The sequence below is a fragment of the Spermophilus citellus genome (genome assembly GCF_964194105.1).
Source record: "Spermophilus citellus genome assembly, chromosome: 4".
NCBI lineage: Eukaryota > Metazoa > Chordata > Mammalia > Rodentia > Sciuridae > Spermophilus > Spermophilus citellus.
Window position 1 is genome coordinate 13,665,195 of NC_138185.1, and position 20,494 is coordinate 13,685,688.

At 41.9% G+C, this 20,494-nt stretch overlaps 1 long non-coding RNA gene across 2 annotated transcripts in view; it reads right to left on the reverse strand.

Moving 5' to 3' along the window:
• The window catches only part of LOC308646444, an 85,928-nt gene that overhangs the window by 20,172 nt on the left and 45,262 nt on the right, over positions 1-20,494 (reverse strand). Inside the window, exon 5 of one of the 2 annotated variants that reach the window (XR_014021389.1) lies at positions 10,322-10,822. The exons of the other annotated variant lie outside the window; for it this stretch is intronic. This is a non-coding gene — a long non-coding RNA (uncharacterized lncRNA). The remainder of the gene's footprint in view (positions 1-10,321; positions 10,823-20,494) is intronic. 2 annotated transcript variants of the gene reach the window in all.

Consider the following 20,494-nt stretch of genomic DNA (forward strand, 5'->3'; position numbering starts at 1 on the left):
TCTGGGGACTGATGAAACACTAGAGGAAACTAAGAGAGGGACCCTTGCCATGAGAAAAATGCACTGGATAAAGTGCTATTTTTTGTGTGAGGGCACTTCTTAGGCTGCATGGCCATATAAGGTAGTCAGGTCTCAAGCAAAAGCAACAATTTTACTGTTTTGAAGCCAGAGAGCAGAGGTTGAACCTGCCATGGCAGCTAGAAAGTGAGCAGAATTCCTGGGAAGAAAGGAAGGCTAGAGCTAGAGACTTTTCTGTGAGCCCCACTATCTGTGATTAGATCCTAACCCTAGAATGACCTCTGACCTATGCATGCACAGGGGAGATGCTAAGGCTCAGAGAAAACATTGGTAACTTGTGGTTTAAAGAGTGAGTACTTAGAACTGCTGACTACTGTAAGGAAACACAAATATGAATGCTGCCCAAAACAAAGTCAACACTATTCAGAAGAAAATAATAAAATCCAGAGTTTTTACAAAGCTTCATCAATAAGATACAATAAAAAGCAAACACACATAAGTATATCCCAACCCCACAAACAAACCAAAACAAGCATAAGCATAAGGAGAAAGAGGGTAATGTGATTCATATCCAAGAAAAATGTTGTCAGTAGAAGGAAACCCACAAAAAAAATTCCAGATATTGGAATCTGCAGACTTCAAACTGAATTTAAAGTGACTATTATATATATGCCCAAGGACTAAAAGGAAAAGACAGTCACACTAAATGAAGACCAGGAGTCCCATCAAAGAAATAGAAACTATAAAAAAAATCCAGTAATGATACAGAAGCTTAGTTGTACTAACCTTCCTACAGACAATAATGAGAGAATATTAACAAACATTAAAAACAGGCATTTGGAAGGAATGGATAACAACCAAAAGGCAGAAACTAGAGGGCAGCCTGCCCTTAAAGAAACTGTAATGGGAGAAATTTGTAAGCAAGGTCCAAATCTGCATATAAAATCTGCTTCTATCTTTGGCTGTCTGCTAAACCACACACATGGGGCAGATTACAGAGGACCCAGCAGGCAGAAATCAGACAAACTGGGCAGACATTAGCTGATGCTCATCAAAGGGAGACAGTTTGGAATTAATGACCAGTCAAGGTAACTGCCTGCTAAGGCAAAACGACATTAGAGAAACAACACAATCCAGAGCAATTACCACTTATAATGTCCAGTATTCAACCCAAAACTGCTATTCACGGGTTAACATGAGAAGGTGACCCTTAATACAAGTAGCCAATGGAAATCAACACTTAAGATGACACAGATGTTGCAATTACCAGAAAAAGGTTTTAAAGAAGGTGTTATAAATATATTCAAGGATTAAAAGAAAAACAAGTGTAAAGAAGAACAGATAGGAACTCCCTATATCACACACAGGAACTCTCAATATGACAGCACTATTGAGACTGTAAAGATTCTGGAAAAGATCAAAATGGAAATTTAAAGCTGAAAAGTAAGATAACTGAAAAAAAGAAGGGGAAGAAGAAGAGGAAGAAGGGGAAGAGGGAAAGAAGAAGAAGGGGAAGGGGAAGAAGGGAAAGAGGGAAGGAAAAGAAGGGGGAAGGGGAAGAAGGGGAATGGGGAAGGGGGAAGGGAGAGAAGGGGAAGGGAGAGAAGGGGAAGGGGGAAGGGAGAGAAGGGGAAGGGGGAAGGGAGGGAAGGGGAAGGGGGAAGGGAGGGAAGGGGAAGGGGGGAGGGGGAAGGGAGAGAAGGGGAAGGGGGAAGGAGGAGAAGGAGAAGGGGGAAGGGGAAGAAGGGGAAGGGGGAAGGAGGAAGGGGGAGAGGGGGAAGGGGGAAGGGGGAGAAGGGGAAGGGGGAAGGGGGAGAAGGGGAAGGGGGAAGGGGGAGAAGGGGAAGGGGGAAGGGAGAAAAGGGGAAGGGGGAAGGGGGAAGGGGGAGAAGGGGAAGGGGGAAGGGGGAAGGGGGAGAAGGGGAAGGGGGAAGGGGGAAGGGGAGAAGGGGAAGGGGGAAGGGGAAGAGGAGGAGGAGGAGGAGGAGGAGGAGGAAGAAGAAGAAGAAGAAGAACAACAACAACAAGAACCACCAAAAGACCTAACAACAAATTGAAGATGACAAAAAAGAGTTATTGAACTTGAGATAAATAAAAATTATCAAATCTGAACATCAGAGAGGAAAATGATTAAAGAAAAACAGAGCCTCAAAGACCTGTGGAACAATATCAAGGGTCAAAACCTCATATAATCTAAATCCTAGACTGAAAGGAGAAAAAGAGAAGGCAAAGAAAAAAGTATTTAAAGGAACAATAGTCAAAAACCTCCTAAATTGTGTGCAGGGTATAAATACACAAATCCAAGAAATTCAATGAACATGAGCAGAATAAACACTCTGCTAAAATCCAAAGGTAAGAGTGAAAAATCTCAAATCCAGCCAAAGAAAAGAAGAATAATTTATATATGAGAGCATAACATGAATAGCAGCTGACTTCCATGAGAAAAAAATGAAGGCCAAAAAACAGCAGAATGACTCTTAACATGCTAAAGGAAGAAAGCAAACCTGCCGACCCATAATTCCATATCCAGCAAAATTATCACTCAAAAAATGATGGCAAAATAAATACACTGTCAGATAAACCAAAACTGAGAGATTTCATTACACGAAAGTACTAAAGGAAGTTCTCCAGGCTGAAAGCAAATGATACCAGACGATAATTCAGATCTAGGGAAAAAAAAGGAATGACGATCACCAAAAATGGTAAAAATGAGAGTATAAAAGCCATATATTTTTCTCTTTTATTAACTTCTTTCAAAGATATAACTTTAAAAATTATGAAACTATTTTCAGATTCATAATGTAATACAGATGAAAATAAAAAGGACAAAGCATGAAACCAAGTGAATGGAAATACAACTGCACTATTGCTGTATTTTTTGAAAATCCTAAATTAAAATGCAATGCTAAAAAGTATTCAATCAATTTAATGGAAAGAAGAACAAAATTAACAAGGGAACAAAAACTGATGAAAAAGTGGAAATCAAAGAGCAAAATAGCAGAAATAAATCCAAATATAGAAATAATCACATTAAAAATAAATGGACTAAATACTCCTTTTAAAAGGCAGAAGCCCAGCGTGTTGGCTCACACCTGTAATCCCAGCTGCTCCGGAGGGTGAGGCAGAAGGATCATAAGTTCAAAGCCAGCCTCAGCAACTTAGTGAGGCCTTAAGGAACTTAGTAAGACCCTGTCTCAAAAGGGGCTAGGGAGATGGCTCAGTGGTCAAATACCCCTGTGTTCAATCCATAGTATTAAAAACTAAAAACTGTCAGACTAGATATAAAAGATCCAACTATGTGCCAAAAGCAGAAACACTGTAAATATAAATACATATAGGTTGAGAATATAAATAAATGTTATAATAAACAGTAAGTATAAGAACAGTGGAGTAGTTATATTAATATCACAAATAGAAAGCAATATATAGATTACTGTAAGAAACATTCCTTAATGATAAAAGGGACAATACATTACAAACATGTTTAATGTTTTTATATTTATAATGGGAATGAAGTTAGGAGTAAAAATGCTTCCTCTTCATGAAGCTAAAAAATACAAGCAAACTCAGTAAAGTAGAAGAAGGAAAAATAAACAGCAGATATTTTTCACAAAGAAAAAAAGTAACAATGAAAACCAATAAGGCCCAACATTAATAAAATTGACAAGCCCATAGCAAGACTGATTAAGAACAAAAAGAGAGAATACAAAGTACCAATACCATAAATGCAAGAAGATAACACTATTGATCTTACACTCATTAGAAAATATAAGGAAATATTATGAAAACTTAGATGAAATTAATAAATTCTCTAAAACATCCAACTTACCCATTGACATGACTGAAATAACAAAAATGAAGCCCTATATCTGATTTGAATATGTTATCAAAAACCATTTAATTAAAAAAAAATTCTAGAACCAGGCAGATGAATTTGAACAAATATTTAGGAGGGACAATAACTCCAATCTTAAACAACTTTTTAATCAGAAAACTGAAGAGGAGGGACTACTTCCCAACTCATTTTTTTTTATTGTTGGTCATTCAAAACATTACATAGTTCTTAATATATCATATTTCACAGTTTGATTCAAGTGGGTTATGAACTCCCATTTTTACCCCGTACAGATTGCTGTATCACATCAGTTACACTTCCATTGATTTACATATTGCCATTCTAGTGACTGATGTATTCTGCTGTCTATCCTATTCTCTACTATCCCCCTTCCCCTCCCCTCCCCTCCCCTCCCCTTTTCTCTCTCTACCCCCTCTACTGTAAATCATTTCTTCCACTTGTATTATTTTTCTCTTACCCCTCCTTTCCTCTTATATGTAATTTTGTATAACCCTGAGGATCACCTTCCATTTCCATTCGATTTCCCTTCTCACTCCCTTTCCCTCCCACCTCTCATCCCTGTTTAATGTTAATCTTCTTCTCAAGCTCTTCGTCCCTACCCTGTCCTTGGTTACTCCCCTTATATCAAAGCAGTCATTTGGCATTTGTTTTTTTAAGGATTGGCTAGCTTCACTTAGCATAATCTGCTCTAATACCATCCATTTCCCTCCAAATTCTATGATTTTGTCATTTTTTAAAGCAGAGTAATACTCCATTGTGTATAAATGCCACATTTTTTTTATCCATTCATCTATTGAAGGGCATCTAGGTTGGTTCCACAATCTTGCTATCGTGAATTGTGCTGCTATGAACATCGATGTAGCAGTGTCCCTGTAGCATGCTCTTATTAGGTCTTTAGGGAATAGACCGAGAAGGGGAATAGCTGGGTCAAATGGTGGTTCCATTCCCAGCTTTCCAAGAAATCTCCATACTACTTTCCAAATTGGCTGCACCAATTTGCAGTCCCACCAACAATGAACAAGTGTACCCTTTTCCCCGCATCCTCTCCAGCACTTGTTGTTGTTGGACTTCCTAATGGCTGCCAATCTTACTGGAGTGAGATGGTATCTTAGGGTGGTTTTGATTTGCATTTCTCTGACTGCTAGCGATGGTGAGCATTTTTTCATGTACTTATTGATTGATTGTATATCCTCCTCTGAGAAGTGTCTGTTCAGGTCCTTGGCCCATTTGTTGATTGGGTTATTTGTTATCTTATTGTCTAATTTTTTGAGTTCTTTGTATACTCTGGATATTAGGGCTCTATCTGAAGTGTGTAAAGATTTGTTCCCAGGATGTAGGCTCCCTGTTTATCTCTCTTATTGTTTCTTTTGCTGAGAAAAAACTTTTTAGTTTGAGTAAGTCCCATTTGTTGATTCTAGTTGTTAACTCTTGCGCTATGGGTGTCCTATTGAGGAATTTGGAGCCCGACCCCACAGTATGTAGATCATAGCCAACTTTTTCTTCTATCAGACGCCGTGTCTCTGATTTAATATCAAGCTCCTTGATCCATTTTGAGTTAAGTTTTGTGCATGGCGAGAGAAAGGGATTCAGTTTCATTTTGATGCAAATGGATTTCCAGTTTTCCCAACACCATTTGTTGAAGATGCTATCCTTCCTCCATTGCATGCTTTTAGCCCCTTTATCAAATATAAGATAGTTGTAGTTTTGTGGATTGGTTACTGTGTCCTCTATTCTGTACCATTGGTCCACCCACCTGTTTTGGTACCAGTACCATGCTGTTTTTGCTACTATTGCTCTGTAGTATAGTTTGAAGTCTGGTATCGCTATACCGCCTGATTCACACTTCCTGCTTAGCATTGTTTTTGTTATTCTGGGTCTTTTATTATTCCATATGAATTTCATGATTGTTTTATCTATTTCTACAAGAAATGCTGTTGGGATTTTGATTGGCATAGCATTGAACTTATAGAGAACTTTTGGTAATATCGCCATTTTGATGATGTTAGTTCTGCCTATCCATGAACAGGGTATATTTTTCCATCTTCTGAGGTCTTCTTCTGTATCTCTCTTTAGGGTTCTGTAGTTTTCATTGTATAGGTCTTTCACCTCTTTTGTTAGGTTGATTCCCAAGTATTTTATTTTTGGGGGGGATATTGTGAATGGAGTAGTTGTCCTCATTTCTGTTTCAGAGGATTTGTCGCTGATATACAGGAATGCATTTGATTTATGCGTGTTGATTTTATATCCTGCCACTTTGCTGAATTCATTTATTAGCTCAAATAGTTTCTTTGTAGCCAACTCATTTTTGAGGCCAGAAAACTCTGATTCCAAAACTTGTCAAAGACATAACAAGAAAATTACCTACAATGGCTCTGTTAAATATAAATGTTAATTCTTCAACAATCTATTAGCAAATAATGGAAAGGGAACAACTAGAATTATCCACAGGTACTAAAATTCATGAGTGAAAGTTTAATGAGGAAGAGTATACTCAGACAGCCTTGAGGAAACTCTCCTGTAAAATTGGGCAAATACTGTATCTATGAAGTCAACAAAATTAACATCCCAAGTATTAGCAGGTCTTGTGCCTCCTGCCATGACACACTGAGAACATATCATTTCTATGACACTCAGCCAGTTGGACAGATTGAATCCATTCATTAAGACACATCAGTCAAATCGGGAGATGTTCTACAAAAGAACCAGCCTGTACATATCAATGTCACAAAATTCAAAGACTCAGTAACTGTTCCAAATTGGTAGAAACCAGACCAGATCAGTGGAGACAACTTGACACAATGAGAGATCCTCCACAAATGGCACCGGGATGTGAACTGCAAATGACAGACATTGATTAGAACAATATCAGTGCTAAAATTCCCCAAATTTGATCACTGTGCTGTATTTGTACAAAAATAATTTCCTTAGTTTTAGGACATATACACTGAAGTATTTAGATGTAAAGGGGCACAATGTCTCCAACTTACTCTCGAATACTCAGGAAAAAAAATGTGTGTGCATGTGCACGCCCATGTATATGTGCTTAAAGAGAGAAAATGACAAGAACAAATGGAGTAGAACATGAACTACTAAGGAAGTTGGATAAAAGGTACAGGAGTTTGGGTTATTATTCTTGCAACTTTTCTGAAAAATGTTAAAATAAAACAAATGAAAAGTTGCCCTAAAAAAGTTTTTTAAAAAACACTCTCCCAATCTTGCCCCCAAAATAAAAGGGACTGGCTGGGCACAGTGGCACACGCCTGTAATCCCAGTGGCTTGGGAGGCGGAGGCAGGAGGATCGCGAGTTCAAAGCCAGACTCAGAAGTTTAGCGAGGCACTAAGCAACTCAGTGAGACCCTGTCTCTAAATAAAATACAAAATAGGGCTGGGGATGTGGCTGAGTGGTCAAGTGTCCCTGAGTTCAATCCCTGTAACCCCCCAAAAATTAAAATAAAAGGGAGTGAAGAGGGAAAGGGAAGGGAGGAAGGAAGGGAGGACCTTCTGTCTCTGAAGTCTGCCAGTCTCAATGTATACTCAGCACTGCTGCTTTATAGTAGGAAAAGGTCCTGAGTAGGTAATCCACCCATCACTCTATTTGAAATTTGCAGACAAGCAGGCAAGAGAAGAAAAAAGAGTAATCAGAGCAGGTAGAAGCAGAAACCAGCTCCATAGCACAAAAAAGGAAAAGGCTTGTATCTTCTAACTTAGGAGGCACATATTTCTGATCTCACTCAGCGAAGTTGTACAGTTACAGCCTCAATAAACAGAGACATTAGGCTTCTGTTTCCAGGGTAACAGGCAACTATAGAGTTCCCAGTACCTCCTTCCACTCCCCTCTGCCACACCCACATGACCTTATTATCACACAGTATAAAACAAAGCAAGAATCATTAAAAGTCAGCACACTGAGTGACAAGAAATTATTTTTCCGGTGGCCCCGGGAACCACGTATATAAAATGATGATCTGCGTTTAGTTTGTTGGAACCAACTATTCTTTATGGCGTACAACCACAGCATACTCTTTAAATAAATGCACAGATAAAAATGAGCCTAAAAACAGGAATGACGACAAAAAATGAGGAAGCCTTAATGTGAAATGCATTGCGAGAGAGAACAGGCTTCTGACAATTAGTTATAATTTCAGAATGCTAATGGCCTCCCTGCAAGCAAGAGGAATTATAATTGGTCTCCGGTGGCCTGTTTATCCTGTCTAGATATAATTACAAGATACAGCTCTTGCCGCCTTGAACCAATCCATTCATGCAACAACTAACATTTATCCAGGACCGACACTGGGCCTTGCACTGTGCTGCGCGTTGATGGTGCAGGGATGCTGGGCCCATGTTTGAGGAGTTCCTTGTCTCAAGGGAGAAACAAACAGAGCTCACAACTCAACTGCCAAGTGACAGAAGACAGATATGTACAAACTCTAAAGTCACTAATGCTGCTTGGGGGGTTGAGAAAGACTACATGAGCAAGAAGCACATAGGAACCCAGGAATTTATCCTCATCCCAGCAGTTTCCTTAGGAGTGAGAAGCCATTCCTCCAAACAGCACTGTTCTCAGTAGGTATGTATTTTTACCTGCGCTGTGGCAGTGTTCACATGGTTGCAAAGACAGCCCTAGACACAGAGGGCACTGGCCCAGCCCAATTTAATTCTTTTCTTCTGGATCACCCTGCAAACCATCAGCTCCCCAAACCACTTCTAAACAGAAACATGCTGGTGCCACAGTGCTGAAGGTCACTCACAGACCAGCTGAATCAGAACCTGCAAAGCACACACGTGACTTCCTTGAATAATGAAACCCACACTCTACCCACAGTGCCATTTCCCAGCTGACAAGAGGTGAGCTCTGTCTGCACCCCACAGCTCCTGGGGGCCAAAGGGGTATGTTCTCTCTGAGGTTCTGGGGAGGAACTAGACCAAGACTCATGAAGGCCATACAGGACACTCCACAGTCTGTTCCTATAGGAGCTCCGGGGAGAAGCTCAGAAACCCTCTAGAAACACTGTGGGGACAAAGGCATGTGCCTGGCCTAGTAGTGGGTAGGGGGTCCAAGGCCATTTCAGTTCTTGCAGCCACAGCTCAAGATTCAAGCCATGATACCAGCAACTCACTTTGAATGAGAAAGAAAATTTATGTGAACTAATTTGTTCTGCAAGTGATTTGTGGAGAGAGCTTCTGAGAGGCCTGTTATATTTTCCAAATGTTTCAAAGAAGAAAAAAGAAGAAGAAGGATATTGCTGACAACAATGGAGCGTTTGGAAACAAAACAAAATAAATATCATGCAAAAATGCCTTTAGCATTATTTTTCATGGTATTATCAGTCCTTAGGGATAAGATATTTGGTTGTCGATCGTAACCTTGGAAACTCACCTAATCAACTTCCAAATGAAGAAGATCTAGTTGGCAAAGTTCACTGCTCAACTGCCAAATACCCCACTAAATGTTATTATCCAGGTTCATTTTGCACAATAAATTTAATTTCTTGTAGAGAAACTTGAAATTTATAAAAGAACCCTGGAGAATTTGAATTTTAACAATCAATTATTCTTCAGGCTGATTCATCTTATAAACATATGGAAGATGCAAAAAATTAAATTAATTTAAAAATCCAGGCCTTTAACACATAGTTGAAGAAAACTTTTACATAAATGAAGAAAAATTGCCAAATGTTCTAATGACACAATATAATATTTTAGCTCTATGTGTATAATGATTTTGTATTTTGGAAAAGAAAATAATTCCTTTCTCTAATACCATTCTTTACTTAATAAAAGAATAGTTTAAGAAAAGATAAACTATCTTTTATTAAGATAAACTAAGAAAACTATCCTCTTTTATTTATTCATAATTAAGGCTCATGATTTTTAAAATCGTTTATGTACAAATTTTTCCTAAAATGCTGAAATAATCCCAAGCTATGCACTTCTGTACTGCACACAGAAAGGGTCATGCCACACAGCAACCTTTGCACTGGTCAATGGAGGAATGGCAGCTTCAGAAACAAGATGGTCCATGACAACCTCTCCTGGAGCCACAGGCCAGGCTGCAGCCTCTGATTTCAGGTTGGTAAAAGCTCCAATGGCTCATCAACTACTGGTCTGCAAATAAAGGCTCCAGCAAGCAGAAAGTCATATAGTCACTTAGCAATGGGCTCAGACTCTTCCAAACCCAAGGGTACCATTTCATTAACTATTAAAGAGAGAAGATACTAGTAGAGAAACTATTACTTTCATCATATGTCTTTAACTGATATGAACACAAACATTCAACACCATTTCCCACACTGCTGTGAACATCTATTCACATCTGCATCCTTCACAGTGGCTTCTGTGCTTATCTGTGCTTACCTGTCTACTTGAGTTCTTGCCCTACATCATAAATTAGACACAAATTTTTCCTTAACTATCTCAAGTACCACTGAAAATCATCTCACATACCACATGATGTTCCTGCCTTGCAGAAACAAGCCCCAGGATCCAGGCAGGTCAAAGGCTCTGTCTGTGCGCTTGAGCATTTCACCCAGCAGAGGTGCTAGGCCCATGCCTCGGCCACCACATCGTTTCCATTTCCAGAGCCCTGCCTTCTTAAATGAGGAGTGCTCAAAGGACCACTGCCTCTGCAGCAGGCTCTGGGTTGACCCATGAGCTTCCTGTGACTGAGGCTGAGTCACTGGCCACCTTGGCTACAGGAATGGTGCTGGCCAGAATGAACACATATGTCCCTTCGAGTCCTGCACACGCCAACATACAGGACAGGCCCAACGGGTTCTTGCAGTCACTACTTGTCAGGTTCAGCTCACAGCTTCTGCTCTCCTCATCAACACTGTCTGGGGCAGACAGCTCCAGCAGAACTGGACATGCTTTGTTTCCAATATCATGACGGAAAAGTAGATCTTGTTTCAGAAGAATCAAGAACACTTCCTGACTGGATCTGCTAACCTAGAAGAGGGGGAAAAGGCAAAGGTGAAATAGTAGCAGAAGACTAGACTCCCAAGCAGGCCCTCCATCTTTGCCCCGGCTGAGCACTCAATGCTCGGTCTCCTGCACTTTCCCTCCTCCTCCCCAGGGCCCCTCGGCTCAGCTGATGCTACCATTCCACCCTCTCAGTCCAAAGCCCCTTCCTCCCTGAACTCCAATTGGGCCAGGTCCTGGTCTATACCAAAACGAGCCCTGCACTCTCCCTCCATGGCTCTTCCCATGTTTCTGCATGGATATACTGACACTGTACACATATATACACATCTTGACCCACATGACTCATAACTACCACCTGTCTCCCCCACCACAGAGGGTGAACTCAGAGAGCAGGTACCAAGTCTGTCCTCCAGCATAACCTCTAGACCAGCAGTATTGGGCATGACTTTTTTGTTTTATTAGGAACTGTTGAATAAATGGATGATTTAGTGCATTCTCTCCTCTGCAAACATGGAGCTGGAAAACATGGCACCCTCCTCCTGCTGCTTGGTGAATCCTAGAATACACCCGAGACATGAATGACATATTGTGCAAAAGAACACCACAGGGAAGGGGTTCAAGAAGACACTGGTGTGGAAAAGAAAGACTCCGTAAACAACAGAAGATGAGGGCAGAGGAGCGTCTGTTCTTTGCCATCAGCATTGAGTGAACAAGTACTGGGACTCAGAGGGATTCGAAAAAGGTAGAGAGTCATTTTTAGAGAAATGAAAGCACACAAAATTGCCATTTACAGAGAAAGTAATAAAACACACAACCCATCACTATGATGGGGAGGCAGGAAAATAATATCAGGTCACAGAAGTACACAGACAGAGTCGCAGATGATCAGTCAACAGCAGGTTATAAGAGGGCAAGCCTGAGAGACTGCTGGCCACAGAAGGGAGGTGACACCAGTGCTTCTGACCAGCGACCAAGGAAAACAAGTGTTTCAAGAAGATCATTCTGACAGCGCTATGCTGAGTGAATTGGAGGTAACGAAAGACTGAAGGTGGAAAGGTCAGGAAGACAGCTATTGCAACAACCAGGTGGGAGGAATGAGGCCCGGGCTGGCTGCCAGCAGGAGAAAGGTGATAGCCCACAATATTACCCACACACGGGTGACAGGACTTGGGGGCGGTGAGAAGTGAACGTCCACAACTCTGCGGTGTCACACTCTGATTAAGGGTCTGGCATGTGTTTAGAGCTGAGAACCGGAGAGAAACACAGAAGCAGAGAGAAACCCGCCCTGCATGTGAATTCTCCCTTGGGTGGGGTGGCAGATGAGACCGTGGAAGGAGCCCTGGTACCATGAGAAAAAGAAGACCAAAGACAACCCCATGAAGAAAACCAATCCTTAGGGATGGGCAGAGGACCAAGGGATGGTGATGGAGACAGGAGCAAGGCAAGTTAGGAAGAAGGGGAGAGGCAAGGCGGGGGCACCCAGGAGCCAAGAGGAGATGCTATGACACTGGTGCCGGCTCTGGCTGTTAAGAGGAATGCTGTGTCCCGCCTGTGCTGGGCAGCACACCTATGAAGTCACCCTCGACAAGTGACTTGGCCTGTCTAAGAGTCACTGTCTTCATCTGTAAAAGTGGATCATAAGGGGGCTGAAGCTGAGGCTCAGTGGTAGGGCACTTGCCTAGCATGTGTGAGGCACTGGGTTCTATCCTCAGCACCACATACATACAAATAAATAAAATAATGGTCTACCAACAACTAAAAAAAATTTTTTTTTAATAAAAGTGGATCACAGGGGCTGAGGATGTGGCTCAGCTTGCCTGGCATGAATGAGTCCTTGGTTCAATCCCAAGCTCTGCAAAAAAAAAAAAAAAAGAAATCAAGAAAAAGAATACAGATGTTCCCAGACCCATGATATGTTTCTGTCCCAATAAATTTATTGTTAAGTTGAAAATATATTAAAATCAAAAGTGTATTTAATATACCTAACTTACTAAACATAATAGCCTAGCCTCACCTATCTTAAATGTGCTCTGAATACTTACATTAGCCCAAGTTGGGCAAGTTCATCTAACATAAAGTATATTTTATAAAAGTATTGAATATTCCATGTTATTTACTGAATACTCAGAAAGTGAAAAACAAAATTGAGTATGCTTTCCCACCGTTGTAAAGTTCAAAAACCTTACACTATTGTTAAGCCGTGGACTGTCAAGCGTGTAGAACCAATTTCAGGGGGCTGTTGTAGGAATGAAAGGACTTAACAAAGGACTGAGAAGAGGGTCTGGGATATAGGATGCCCACATGCACACTGGTGAGTACTAAAGCTATTCTCACCAGAATCCAAAGGAGGGAGGGTCCCAGGGCAAAGCCCCAGGAGAGTCAGGGATGTGTCCATCACCCTTCCATCCCACTGCTGAGGTGTAGCTGCATGAAATGCCTAAACAGGCATCCAGTAAAAGTTTCTTCAAAAACTCACAGTGGTGGAGCTGGGGCTGGGACTCAGTGGTTGAGCACTTGCCTAGCATGTGTGAGGCACTGGATTCAGTCCTTAGCGCCATATAAAAAATAAAACAAAGGCAAAAAAAAAATACATTAAAAAAAAAGTCATGGGTCTGGGTCTGGGGCTCAATGGTAGAACACTTCCCTCATACATGTGAGGTACTGGGTTCGGTCCTCAACACCTCATAAAAATAAATAAAGATATTGTGTCCATCTACAACTAAAAAATATTTTTAAAAAATTCACAATAATGATCAGTGACCAATGGCTTCAATGGATCAAGCAAAGAAGAAAAAGAAGTCAAAAAAGGGTCATTATCCAGATAAGCAAGTAGAAGGGGGAACCTAACTACAGTGCTAGGAACCACTTAAAATGGATGACTGGGAGTGCCTCAGATCCACATGGGCAGACCTAGAGCACAGAGGGAAGCGCAGGCAATGATGCGCCTCGCACAGTCCAGTGCCACCTGTGTGAGGTGGTGCAACACCAAAACTCGAGATTCGAGCTTACTCACCGTCACCAAGTGAATCATCCGTGAGCACCAAGCTGTGAAGGATGGCTGCTTCCTATGGAAGGGAGGGATACAGGGCACTGTAACCATAGCTGTGACCTCTAAATCAAAGCTGCAGAATGGGTATGTTTGTAGGCATAGCAGTATTCACTGCACAACTGCACAATCCTTCCACGGATGCTTGAATAATTCATGACATATTAAAAGTTGAAATGACTTAAAAAAAAAAAAAAAGCACTGGATTTTCCAATGAGCAGACTGGTCAAGTTCATGGCCAGATTCCTATTAATCAGCTTCCAGGAGCATCCTCTGTAATGCAGGAAGTGGACGCCTGAGTGACAACCCAGGCAGAGGAGTTTGGCTACAGGGAGCAGAGTGGGTGGTGTGCTCAGGGTCAAGGCCAGGGAGGAGCAAAGAGAGGAGGGAGACTGGGGCACGCTCATGACGGAAAGAGAAAAGCCAATGAGAATGCCAGACAGTGAGCAGGCCAAGTCAGGAAGACAGGAGCAGAAAGCCACAGGAAGACACCTGACTGGAGCAGAGCCCACGCCAGCTGAGAAGACACAGCCACAGGGCAAAGGAGAGCTTGCAGCCAATTCAGCCCCACACACCTTCACTGCAATGTCACCAGGAGCAGACCCTGTACAAGGTCATAGGGGTCAAGACAATAAGATCTACTTCTACAGTCAGGGGCTCAGATTCAGAACATGGAGAGCAGCTTCTAGTTATAGAGCTAGAAGAGCCTCCACCATACCAAACAGATGACAGGTGAGCCTCAGAAAGCAAGTCCACCACCTAGCACTACCTGACACCCAGAGCTCCATTTGCTAGCATCTCAGTTTCCTTGGCTCTGAGACAACTGTCACTCACCAGGTGCGGACAGCAGGAGAACTAAAGCAGGCCATCTACCCTAGTCCTGGAGCAGTGCTTCTCACTGAGCCATGGCTCAAGAAACTGTCACTGAGCAAGGCTGCAGCAGTCCTCCCGAGACTGGGTCTTGCCCCAGCACTGCCAATGGCATGCCTCGCCTGAGTGCTGGTGTTCATTCAAGGTGATGAACACACTGTCCTGAGAGGCAAGTGCCCAGAAGTACCTGGCAGCCCTACCACTGTGGGCAAAACCATCTGCATCTCTGCAGAGCTAGAATCTTAACTCACCGTGGACCTTTGGGGCATTGCCAGCAGCCCCACAGCTGACGTCTGCAAGGGTAAGCATCTAGCAATGGAAAGCGCAAACTGACAGGAGCAGACAGAAGGAGCACTGGGAAGAGCAGGCAGGTTCAGAGGATGAGGTCCTGAGAGGGCTGATGGCAGGAAGGCACAGGCATCCCACAAAGGAGTATGTGCTATGCCAAGGGGCAGGAGGGCTTCAGAGTGTTCAGTAAGGCTAGTTTTCTCCCAGCTTTGGGTTTGAAAATAGTGGGAATGGAGAGGAGGGATACCCTCAGGATTATGTATTTATGATAGAATCAAAGATGATGTGGCTTCAGTCTAACTGGATGTAGGAGGTGAGAGGGAAGAATTTTGATGGCTCCCAGGTTGCAGCTCAGGGGAACTGAATAAAGCAGATGGTGGATCCATTCATTGCAATAGGGGATGAAGATTGAAGGCCTCTATTTTCTCAGTGATGTAAAAGGCAAGGTCACCTGCCTGGCGGAGGCAGGATGAGGTGAGGGGCCTGATGAAAGTGGCAAAGGTCTAAGAAAGCTGCCAAGGATAATGTGAAAAGCAGCTGATGAGGGACAAGGAAAAGGACTGCCACGCCACGCTGCAAGTCCAGCCACGATTGGAAGCCATAAATTTGCAATGGCACCAATCAATGTGTGATGGGACTTCCTCCCATGGAGATCAAAAACCATCAGTAGAGAACACAGGGGGATGGGACTGTGCAGGCAGGGCCAGGGAAGCACTGTCAAAAGGGGGAAAAAAATGGAGGTGATGGCAGGGATGGGCCCAAAAGGGTGGGATGACAGAGGAAGCAGCTGAGGAAGAATAGAAAGGATATGCAGGTAAGGATAGGGTTGTACAGCCAGCCATCTCCAGGGGCAAGAAGGCCAGGGCAGTAGGAGAGAGGAAAGGAGGGCAGGTGTGGCCAGAACAGAGTTCAGAAGCACAGCAGCCCTGGTGAGAGCAGGGCAGGGAACTACTGAGGCAGGAGCAGAGGAAGTGGGGTGGAGGCTGAAGTGGGGAAGCAGTGTGGGAGGACAGTGGCGAGTGGCTGCTCTTGGTCACTGATGTGCCTTGCAGCAATCACAGAGCAACTGAGGGCACCATGCTAGGTTCTGGAATTAAAACCACACTTCCTGCCTCAACCCTTCCATAATAGGGTATATGTCAATGACAGATGACACAGGTCAAGAGAATGCCAAATCCCCTTACCCAGTATAATCTCATTTTCAAGAATGTATCCAAAGACAAAAGAAAAATCAAAATAATAAAACTGCATTCTTTACAACATTCACTTATCTACAGCGCACACGCACACACACACACACACACACACACACACACACACACCTGAAAAAATCCAAGCATTCAACAAAATTGAAAAGATGACGATCATGAAGAAACAGGGAAATGTCTGCACCCACAGATGTGCGTTCTGCGGAAGAACATCTGTCCTGTTCGTCTCCTTATCCCCAGGCACAAAGCACAGAGCTTGGCTCGTAATGGGCACTCAGAACCTGTCAGAGTAAGTGAGTGAGTGGAAGAAACTGCACCACGTTCTGATTAGATCATGTGGGAAATAAGGCTGGCACCTAGAGAGGAAATGCAAACATGTCCAGAAACCCAGGTTAGAAGAGTGGAAACAGGCAACCTTCTCCCTACTTGAAAACTCCATCCCGTCACACGGTTTAATAGTTAAAACTGGGCATCTGCTCCTTTAATAACACTGGATCAAGGAAGAAAGACAAGTCAAAATTTTAGAATTTCTTTAAAAATAATGAAAACATGGCATACCATTAAAAATTAAATACATTTATCCTTTGTGGAAAGCCATCTTCAGAAGACACTACTGGCACAGATAGAATGTTGCCAGGCTATTATTCCTCACAACAGACTTACAGTATAAAAGACTAGAATTGACCCCAGTGTGCAAAAATGTAAGCTTCATCCTCCCATAGAGTATCCTACTGCAAGGAAAAGCAAACAAAGAAGAGATCCACAGATTCCCAGCACCAGGGAGAGCAAGGGAGAGCAGGGGAGAGAAGCAGGCAGGTTGTGGCACAGTGCATCTGAGCAAGGACAGAAATGGGGAGCACAAGGCCATGATCTGAGAGTTGTAATGTAAGAAAAAGCCAAACCCTGAAAGAGAGGGTTACCTAGAAGGGAGGGAGAGAACAGGCAGCAGGGACAGGAATGGAGACAGGTGACCAGATAGGTTTTGTTTTTGACTTTGGAACTAAGTAACCACCTTAAATAATTACAAATCAAAATGTAAAAGCTGAAGCTATTCTTATAAATAAATAGCTATGCACCAATAGTCCTAGCTTCTCAGGAGGCTGAGGCAGAGAAGCCAAAACCAGCCTAGACAAAACAGTGGGCACTTACCTCAACACACACACACACACACACACACACACACACACGAGTCTAACTGTGTGTCAAGCTGGTGGCTTTACTACAAAAGAAGGTTCAATGCAAGTGGCTTTAAAACATGGTAACATACACGTTTCTAGTGGGAGCAACCTCAAGGCAAAAGGAACACAAAGAAATCCTAAGCTGCATTTGGCAAACTGCCACACTATCAGCAATGCTCTAGGGTTTTGCTTTGATGCACATACATGTTAATGTCATTAAGAAGCGAGATTTATGTTCTTAGGTTTAAAAAAAAGATACAAATATAAAACCAAAGAAGTTAAATACAAGTCCTATTATCCTAAATTTGAGTTGGAAATATCAATATAAATTCATGAGGGATTTTATTTAAAAAAGAAATTGTTCTGTCACTAGAAGCAAAGCTCACCCTTGTTGCTATGAGTACCCACAGGACTATGCTCTGGTTTCCTATTATCATTTCCTCTGTAAAGGAACCTGAGCTTCTTGGAGGAACGGCACATTCTGGGCACAGATGCACTATCAAAGTCTACTGAGCAACTTCAAGAAGATTCTGGAGCCAAACTGAAGGCCTTCCACTGGTCAAAGCTGGGATAACTTGATCATCAAAAAGAACAGGCCCTTGTGTTGGGGTTGGGGTTCAGTGGTGGAGCACTTGCTTCGCAAGTATGAGGCACTGGGTTCAATGAAGGTATTATGTCCATCTACAACTAAAAACAAACAAACAAACAACAACAACAACAAAAGAACAGGTCCACAGTGGATTAAAGTATTATCTAATTAGGTTACAATTCAGGGGATAATAACAATACTAAAAACATATCTAAAAACCTAACTGGTCACCTCTGCAGATTATTAGGACACGAGCTAATTATTCTGGAAATAGGTAAATAATGGGGAAAATAAACCACTTGCCCTGTCTTTCTCTGTACAAATAGATCTTTAGGGTTAACCAAATAGTTGATAGGAGAAGCTCTTTACAAATTCTAGTCATTAAACTAAGAAAGAATGATAGAACCAGAGCCTCATAACTGAACATCCTCCCGAAAAAATACTGGGTTTTGGCAGTGACCATCAAGCTGGCTGACAAACTAATGGGCAGCTTTATATGGAAGGACAAGGCTGATGACACCTGCAACCAGGTCAAAGCTGACACACAGAAAGGGCCACTCAAGAGCTTCTGTGCTTCCTGATCTGATGCAGCAGGAGAAAACAGCCTATCTACAATCTCTCTAATAGCCTATCTACTATCTCTCTAAAACAGAAACTGAGTCTCATGGAGCCTCCAGATGTAACTACCAATTTATAAAAAATACTTGGAACAGGAAGACAATGTGACACTAGAGATGGAACAAGCCAGATCCATAATATGAGAAATTCTGTAGAATTAAGGGCTTCCTCAATAAATAAATGACAAGGGAAAGGCAGAGGGATCTGAGAGACTTATCTACTAAATTCAAGTTGGGGACTTTATTTGTATTCTGTTTTGAACAAACCATCTGCAAAAGCCACACATATGAGAAAACTGGGACAATCTGACCAATGACTAGATGTTAGATGATATTAAATAACTATTAATAATTTATAAATTATAATAATGGCATTGTCATCATGTTTGTTAAAAAGAGTACTTCTTAGCTACACTACAGTATTTATAGCTGAAGTAATAGGGTGTCTGGGAATTGCTTTTATCTGGGATGATTTTACCTTGGAAGAAAAATGAAAAATTATTGGTCAAATGTCAATGCTGGCTGAAGTGATGAAGGTACATGAACATTCATTTTAATTTTCCCTCTCCTGCAATGCAGGTTGAAAAATTTCCATAACAAAATATTAATGAGAAGAGAAAGGCCCCGTCCACAGGATGCAGTGCTGCCTACCCCTCCTGCTTCATGAGAAGAGCTGAGCACAAGCAGAGCCTATGTTCCTGAACCAGCTCTAAGGAGACTGTTTTCTGAATCATGAATATCAGCTAAAACAAGACCAACGAGGATTTGCTAAGGAGATCTAGGTGACAATGTTCAGACCTGACTGGATTCGTAAGGTCTCTCACTACAGCAGGTATGAGATATCCACACAACACCACTGGAAACGTGCATTGTTTCCTTGTAGAAAAGTGCCAACAAGAGGGACCTATTTCATCAACTCGGTTTGTCCCATGGGCTCTAGAGCAATGAAAACCAGAGAAAGGATTACATTAAGGTTAAGCCAAGCATCTTATATAGTATATACTTATAGTTTTTAGCTTTTCTTACTAAAATACTTCATCAAACAAATTAGACAAATGCAGTTTAAAAATCATTTCCCATTTAGAGTATTTATGCTACAGACAGGCTTAAAAAGCTAATAAGCTATACGGCAATATAAAAACATAAAAAGAAGAGAGAATGACAACTCTATTATAACAAGCCATATATAAATCGAGGAAGGAGCAAGAAGTCTGCATGCTGGGCCAGCATCCAAAAGCCATTACAACTAATAGCTTATGTGCCAGGCCTATGGGTTGTGCTTATTTAAATTCCAGCCAGAATGTATACATTATAAATAATTCTTTCATAAATGCACTCCCCCACAATCCACGCATCCCAATTATTTCTAAGGCAAAGCATTAAACAAAAGAGTGGCTCTAGCTCCAATATACCACATTAAATTTAACACAAATATATAATTGCAGCAGCACTGTAAATGGTGATTCATTTACAAAGAGAATCCATTTAAAGACTCCAAACATTCACTTGGGTCTTTTTAAAAGCGTTGTGTCATATTCATATGAATATTTTAAACTAATATGGGAAGTACACGGAAGGCTTATTTTTCTATTTTCAGTTTAAAATGCTCAGAATTCTAAAGCCTAAGAGTCCTGAAACTTTCTGCAGTGGCTCGCCATTCGTTACTAGAGCAGGCAAGGGGGCTGCAGCAGCTGTCAGGGCCGGCAACCCTGCATTCTTCATCTCACTCATCTCTACCAAGGAGCGGGGGAGGGGACACAGGCAAGGCCGTGGCATCTGCCGCACAGCAACGTGCTTTTCTTCCAGAATAGCAATCATGGAGAAGCAGAAAGAGAAAGAAAAATCAAGATTTAGCCCATGGAGATCACAGGTGAGAAAAACTAATGACTGGGATTGTTCT